This window comes from Pinus tabuliformis, chromosome 4_2 (assembly GCF_031772625.1).
Source record: "Pinus tabuliformis cultivar Carrire ecotype Pingquan chromosome 4_2, CPIR1, whole genome shotgun sequence".
Lineage (NCBI taxonomy): Eukaryota > Viridiplantae > Streptophyta > Pinopsida > Pinales > Pinaceae > Pinus > Pinus tabuliformis.
Window position 1 is genome coordinate 1,157,232,333 of NC_142304.1, and position 7,984 is coordinate 1,157,240,316.

Below are 7,984 nucleotides of genomic sequence, written 5' to 3' on the forward strand. Positions count from 1 at the left end.
GGGTGAATACTCATTTAGAGAAGTTGCTAGCCAAGGCAAACAGGGACAAAGATATGCTCCGCCACATGAAGAATCATTATTGGGCCCACATGCATGTGTGCAAAGCAAAAATGAAGGTACTCAAAGCACGCTTGGCCAAGGCACTAAAACGGAGGAAAAGGCCCGATCCACTTCAGATTTTGGCTGAAGCCACCTTGAAGGAGTATAGTGCTCAATGATACACCTCCAGCTCAAAATTCAGGAAATTTGGAGCAATTTTGGTCAATTTTGAATTTTTTTTGTCAAAAACAGGTTTTTGCCCTCAACTCGTAGCGGGCCGCGCGCTACCCTTAAGTTGGGGAGGTCCATTTCATGAAAACTCAGCATTTTTGGATTTTTCATGACAAAATACACTTGCTCAGCCACTGCCAAGACATTTCATTGAGATTTGGGCCCTCAAAAGGTCAAAAAACAAGCAAAAAATGACCTTCTGCCACTTTTTGGACACACAGGAAGCAGTCTTGGGAGATTGCATTTTTGGAGGGGCAAATGGCCACCAAATTGAGAAATTCCACTTGGGCTGGAGAGTAGACATCCAGAAATTTCCAACAAGCCCACGTGTGCCTCATTTGGATTCCGGGAAGTGCCCTAAAAGTGGGCTGAAAGGAACGCTATGTGTTGAGAAATGGTGCGCTACGCATCAGGGAAATTTGCCAATTTTGCACCTTCAGCTTAGGAAAACGCAGCATTTGACTAGTTTTGACTTTTTGGTGGGATTTTTCATCCTCCTTGATGTAATTGATGTAATTTTATGTTGGCATGACACTTTTTTACCTATTCTAGAAGATTCATTCATAAAATGGCAAAAAATTAATGAATGAATTGGTTTCCTAGCTTATAGAGGCAAGTTGTTTTGATTGCCTAGATTGTAGTGCTCAGTTTAGAATTGGTTGAAACAGCTCCTAGGATGATGAGCTCGACCCCTAGAGGCAAGGGAATGTGTTAGATTGCCTATATTATGTATTTTCTTAGTCATTTTCATGGTTGGACTCTTGAGGGATAAGCTTAGACTGTTTTACACTTTGTATCTCTGCAATTTTGGCAAAGGAAAGACCAGGGTTTTGCAGCACTATTTGGGATTCCTGTGGTTATTTGTGTTGATGGTGTGTTTCTCTCATGTACTTGTAAGTTTGTTATGTGTATCATTTTCTTACTATTCTCTTCTGCAAATTAAGTAAATGAAGTGTTAAGGTAGAATTCATGGTTTCTATGCTCTGCCTTTAAGTTTGCTTAATATCAATGTTTTCATCTGTTTAAGGAGAACTCTCGATGGTTTCTTGCTCTCCTTAGCTCCTCACCGGTCATATCCATCCATTCACTTATTTCAAAGGCATCAAGACAATCTCCTACCTTGCCCCAAAAAGACCTCTGTAAAGACTGTGTCTCATCCCCGCACCCAAAATTGTCGTGCTCAGTTTTCCAACAAAACTCTAAAAATTTAAAATCAAACTTTTCCCATCAGTTTACTAGCCTAAAATCAGTATTCTTTATTGGTCATCTCAGCCCTTTGAAGACCTTTTGCCGAGATAGACCCGGAGAGAGCCCTCTCCTGTCCCCGTAGGGCTAGCTATGAGGCTAAGTGGTTTGATGTTGCCTTGGATTTTGTCTTTTTCAGCCTGAGGCCAAATTCAAGCGCTAACAGAAACATTAACTCAACACACAAGCATGCAGACCATAAGCATCATACACATTAGACGCAGTTTTTTCACATGGAAAGCCTATCGGGAAAAAATCACAAATATTATTTTTGTTATTGATGTAAATAAAGAGCACCCACTCTATTACATCAATATGTTTGTGAGCACCCACTCACATGAAGCACCAAATCCATTTTATTTGTTTGTTAGCGCCAACTAGCAGGAAGTATCAACTCCCCCTTTTTGTAGACACCTGTGTAGCTTACCAGAAGCACCATATGAGGCACCGACCTCATGGATTTGTTGCAAGCACCAACTTACAACTCCTTAGATTTATACAAGCACCAAATTGCAGGAGGCACTGACCCACAAGTCTTCCCAAGATCTACAAGAGGTGGAAGCACCAACTTCCTGACTGTAGGCACCAACCCACACTCAAATAAGAATTGGATGTTCTCTGTAGTTTGGAAAAAAATCTTCCTGATAACAAATTTAGATCTCTTCTCACTCTGCTGCACTTTGCATCTCTCTGCAGCTCTCTTCAAAAACCCTGCAATCTCCTAACCAACAGTCACTCTCATCCCTCTTCTCTCTGCTCTCAACGATAGTCACTCTGCTCTTGGCCTCACTCCTTTCCATAGCACACAGTCTTCTCTCTAAGTCACACTCACAACCTTATACACACAGGTCAGGAAAATTTCACCTTTAACAAAGAGTGCAAGCACTTCAGCCTTGTCTCAATGCTCACAGGAAACTCTTGGCCTAACATACACAACACATGAAACTATTGACCTTTACACATAGAGCACATAGGCACCTTCGAAATAACACACAGAGTGCTTCTCTAGGGGTCTCTTCTTTTCTGCTTAGGCACTTTTGGCCTTTACACGTAGAAATGGCTCTCTCTTAGCCTCTCACAACAATTCTCACACTCGGAGAGTTTTCCTCTTAGCCTCTCAGACAACAATGTTGCATTCCTCCACATGCTCAATCAAGCTCCTGAGTTTTGTTCCTCTGCTGTCTCCTCGAACGATGTGACCTCGGCATGGCCCTATATTCTGTTATCTACATCGAACTTGGTCTCTACCACTGCATTCACTTAGAATGGGAACCTGATAGTTTCCCCATACTGAGAATTAATTCTCAGTCCACCTGCTTACTCAAGCTAGGCACAGTCCTCTCTATGCTGCAACTCTCCCATCACTGAGGCTCTCCATGTTGAGAATTTAATCTTAGTCAACCTGCACACTCCACTAAGACTCTCCATGCCTCTTCATGGCTTACAATACTTCGACATGGCTTTTCTGTTTTGCATTTATTTCTATAATGCATGCACAAGATATCTCTAGAAACCAACTCCACTACGTTTGCATTTACTAATCAACTGCCAACCCATCCAGCCTTCAAAGTCCTGTACTATTCTATCGGAGAATTCGTACCACAGTGCTATATTAGAGTTCAACATCACAAATTTTTAGTGGTGCAATGTTCCACATTTCCGATTGTCAATCTTTGATATTCAAGCCCCTTTCGATTAACACCTTGATGCATCTCAGCCATAGGACCGAGTGCTATGACTAAGTGCCAACCATATCAGAGCCCCCTTATCAACGATTTTCATTTGTGCCATTTTTCCAGTAACAACAAACCATTGATTGCCAATCTTCGATTTCCTAGCTCCCTGTTGCTTAGCCCTTGTTGCACATTTCTCACCACAGGACCAAAGGATGTGACTTAAGGCTTAGCCTTAAGGTGCTAAGGCCTATAGACTCCTGTCTGGGAGCCTTTTTCTCTTTATAAAGTGTTTCTCCCTTGGTTTCTTGTCTTTCCTATAGACCATGTGCTTACCACATCGGAGCCCCTTATCGATGATTTTCATTTGCTACCAATGTGTTTGCAACCAAAAACCTGCGATCACCGATATCTGATTTTTAAGCTCCTTCCCGTCAAACCTTATCACACACATTTTACCATAGGACTAAGGGTAGTGACCGGGGGCTTGGCCTTAAGGTGTTAAGTCTTTCAGCACTCTATCGAGGGCCTTATTCTTTTGTTAAAGCTTTGAGCGCTTGGTTTCTTATGTGTTCCACAACCAAGCGCTAACATCATCAGAGCCCCCTTATCAATGTTTTTCACTTATTTCCCATATGCTAGCAACCACAAATCACCGATTGTTGATTGTCAATAGGCCCCTCTATTCAGCCCTAGCCTTCGGTTCCGTAACACTTCATTGCCGCGTGCTATCCCACATCTCGACGATTTCCAAATGTGGCCAATGTGCCAACCATCGCAAACCTCTGATCACTGATTGCCAAAGTGACGTCATCTCATGCCACATGGCATCTTTTGACCAGTGACACATGTCACTTAGGTATGGCCCATTATGCCATTCAAAACACCGAAAATTCCTGCCATGTGTCCCTCCGTACTGTCATGTCATGATGACATCAGCAACCACATGTCCCTTACCATAACCAATCAAAGCCTGCCACATGTCCTCATTAGATATTACCAGACGCTACAATCTATTCTTATAAGAGCCTAACTGACATTGCCATGTGTCCTCATCAGTCCCAATCAGATGCTCCCATGTTTCCTCTTGGAGGAGAGAAAAAGAGGCTCGCCTATCCTTGTTTTCCATCAAATTCCTTTGTATTTTTCCTTTTGGCTTTCTCAATGATTTAATAGAGAATGCATAGTCCCAGATTATCCCTGATATTGCGAGACCTCAAACATGTGGGATCGCTGATATGAAATTCACCGAGGCTTTCGATATGTGATTCGTCAGGACCTTCAATTGTGATTCGCTAGGACTTGTGCACTGAGCCTTGGATCCCCTAATTTTCGATTCTGGGACCTCTGATTGACGATATCACTATTCACTGATTGATGATTCGTAATCATTGTGTGATGTATTTGGACCCTCTGATTACCAATTGTCGATTTCCTAGACCTCCTATTTGTGGGACTTGCGATATACGATATTCTTCCCTGCTTAAGGCTTTAACACCCTGAACTTCAACAGGTTATAACTTTTGACCCACAAGTCCATTTCTGGACTTTTGCATATCGTTGAAAATGTCTTCCAGAGAAATTTCCAATGGAAGGGGTCTTCTGCTCCTAAACTCTTCGGACAACTAGGAATCACATCCACAATGTGTCCTTAGCATGAGGCCTGTAGCTTTGTTATGTACCTAGGGGGGATAATATGGGGTACCAAGGGAGGTACCCAAGGTAATAATGTAATAATGGGACGGGCCATAGTAATAAATAAGGTGGTTAACCCATGTCATGTAAGGGACCACAAGTAGTTAATAATAATGTAAGGGGCCCATGGTATTAGTTGATGGTATAAGGAAACCATGGTAATGGTACATGGTATTGTATGTATGAGGCCTATATAAAGGCTAGAGACTCCACATGGAGGATATGAAGAGGAAGAGAAGTATTCTTGTATGAACAGGCATATGGCTTGTGGAGTGTTCTCCTTCCTTAAGGAGTGAATGTATGGTGTTGCCCTACCTTAAGGGTTTGATCAATAAAGAAGCTTTTCTATCTATTTCTCTCTTATTGTTTCTGGGTTTATTTCCATTATCATATATCTTTGGATCAGATCTACAACAATTGGTATCAGAGCTACAACAATTGGTATCAGAGCTACAACAAGTGGTATCAGAGCTACAATGTAATTATCCTTTTATGGCTTTTCCAATAAGCCTACTACTATGATGATTTTCTACATGAAGTCTGCAACTACCAAGAGATTCCTCTTGAGCCATCATTGCTAGTATCTGCTGCAACAAGAATTCTAACTTGTCTATTTGACTTCAATGCCAACACTCATGCCAATTAGTTAGGCATTTCCAACTGCCCAACACACTCCAGCATGAATGTTGACATCAATCCCAACACACTTGCAAATGCCTTCACTAGGTCACTGGGCATCCACACAATGCCAATTGTCCAATAGACTTAAGTACAATTATGAATACCGACACTAGTGACATTCTTCAACACTCCCTCTTAACTAGGGTCGTATTCATAATTACATACATATGAAGGTACATGAAAGATATCAAAATGAAATGAACTACGAAGATTTCTAGAACACCCAATGCTATAGATTAGAGACCTGACCAAGGTACTCTAACAGGGTGGGACTAAGATGGACTCAATATTTCAGCCACTCTAGGTACCATTAGGCGTACGAGCTCTACCATCACCCCAAGGATCTAGGTGTGTATCTAATATCGGAGCTCCATGACCAATGCCACCCTCCCTACTTTGAGATCTAGAAATGAAAACATAGGCCTTCCAAATGTCCTCCCAAGCATCTTACCATAAGATGCTTCATATATCCTTATCAGAAATATATATTCATCAATCCAAGGAGGCTTCAAACGTTCAACCTTTTATAGAGAGATCCTGCACAATCACAACCCCAATCAGTAATAAACTATTGTGGTGAAATCACAACACCCTTATTTTTAACATTATTTCATAATAATAATGGGGACCCTTTTTCGTAAATTTTGGCTAAATCATTTTTTAATGTTTTCTTTTGGTTAAGTATCTGACAAATTTGTGAGATTTTCATTTTCTTCATATTTCCCTTTTGATTGCTTCATTGCATTCGATTTTTCTCTAGCTTTCCATTGATTCTTGTTTCATCTCATTTGGATGCACAATTTGCAAATGATTCTTATCCAAAGTTTAGTGATTTTTACTGCCACGACTAAAAAATATACAAAATATATATTATTTTAATTTCTGCAAATTAATTGTAAATATTGGTTTTGTATTAATATTTAATTATTTTTTAATCAATTTTTATTTGTTTTTTCTAATGGTCCTATAGAATCAATGCAACCGAGATTGTAGAACAATTAACATTACATGTTATGGGGATTCCAATTTCAGAGTGTCTTTTTAATTTCAATTTTAGTAAAATTTCCGTAATTCAAAATCCCGAAAACTCAAGTGGTTGTAGTTCTTTTATATGTGATCATACTTATTTTACAAAGTCGATGTAGTTTTTATTCGGAGGCAGGGTCCCACTCTACGTGGACCTCCTCACTCTCACCTCACTATATCTCACTTCCCCCATGTTGAAGCCTTGAAAATAATAGCGACAACATGAGGGAAAACCACCTGGTCAGGGACTTGAATACGTCCCTTTTCCATTTGGATTAGTGGCTCCGACTGGAAATAATGGGACTAGTTTCCCAATCAAAATGTGATAGGATGGATAGGGTGTTTGATTGCTAGAACTAAGTGATAGATGGGGTGGTTTTCAATTAAAACAAACACACACACACACACACACACATATAACCTATCTATATATTACTAGGAATTTACTTATACTTGTGTGATCTACAATGATGATCTTTAGTACTTGATAATGAAGATTAACCAAATATTAAGAGAAATGAAAAAGATTTTAAAGTAATTATTTTGATTAAATAGTTAATCAAAATAATTTATAAACATATATCACATCAAATATCGTTTAAACACTTGCTCATCAATGCATTAAAAATGACAGTCCTAGTATGTTCAAAAGTGAATGGATACAACACTGTATGGAAAAAGATACATATGATAAACAATATAATAAAATGGTTGTTAATTCATGAAAAAATAAATACACAAATATAGAAGTACCTGATGCATATTAGTCTTCTCATAAATTAAGTAGCTTGAGTCCAATTTGTCTTATTAAGATGGTTTGCAAAAGTACAAAAGTGAAAGCTTCTATAAGCCTTCTTCACAAAATTTCAGGACTGTGATACGAGGATTCTACCAAGAGAAACTTTAAAGTACAAAAGTGCAAGCTAATAAAGAGTTTCCTTATAAAATTCTGGACCCTTTATTAAAAGACATGAAAAGGTTTATATAATAAAATATAAGTACAAAAATAGGCTTTGCATGAAGTTCTGAGGAGGTTTAAACAACTCTCCTTAAAATAAGTGACAAAATTACATATTTTTTTTTAATTGAAATGACTAGTTCCAGCATGCAACAATATCTACTCTTTCATTTGTTGTTTGAGCTGATATATATCCATCATTGGCTTCAGTTCAGGAGGTTGTTTCATTCTTGTGTACATCTGGCCAGTATAGATTGCATCTGAAAGGGAAGGTAGCATGTGCACGGCTGAGTCAGCTAGGCAACCTAGTACTAGCCACTGACTCTGTGTCTTTACCAAATATCTCCAATACACTTACCAGTCTAGTTTTGTAAGTTGTTTTATTGCTTCTTCTTTTGCTGTGAAGTTTCTTGCCATTTTGTTTCTAGTGCTTTGA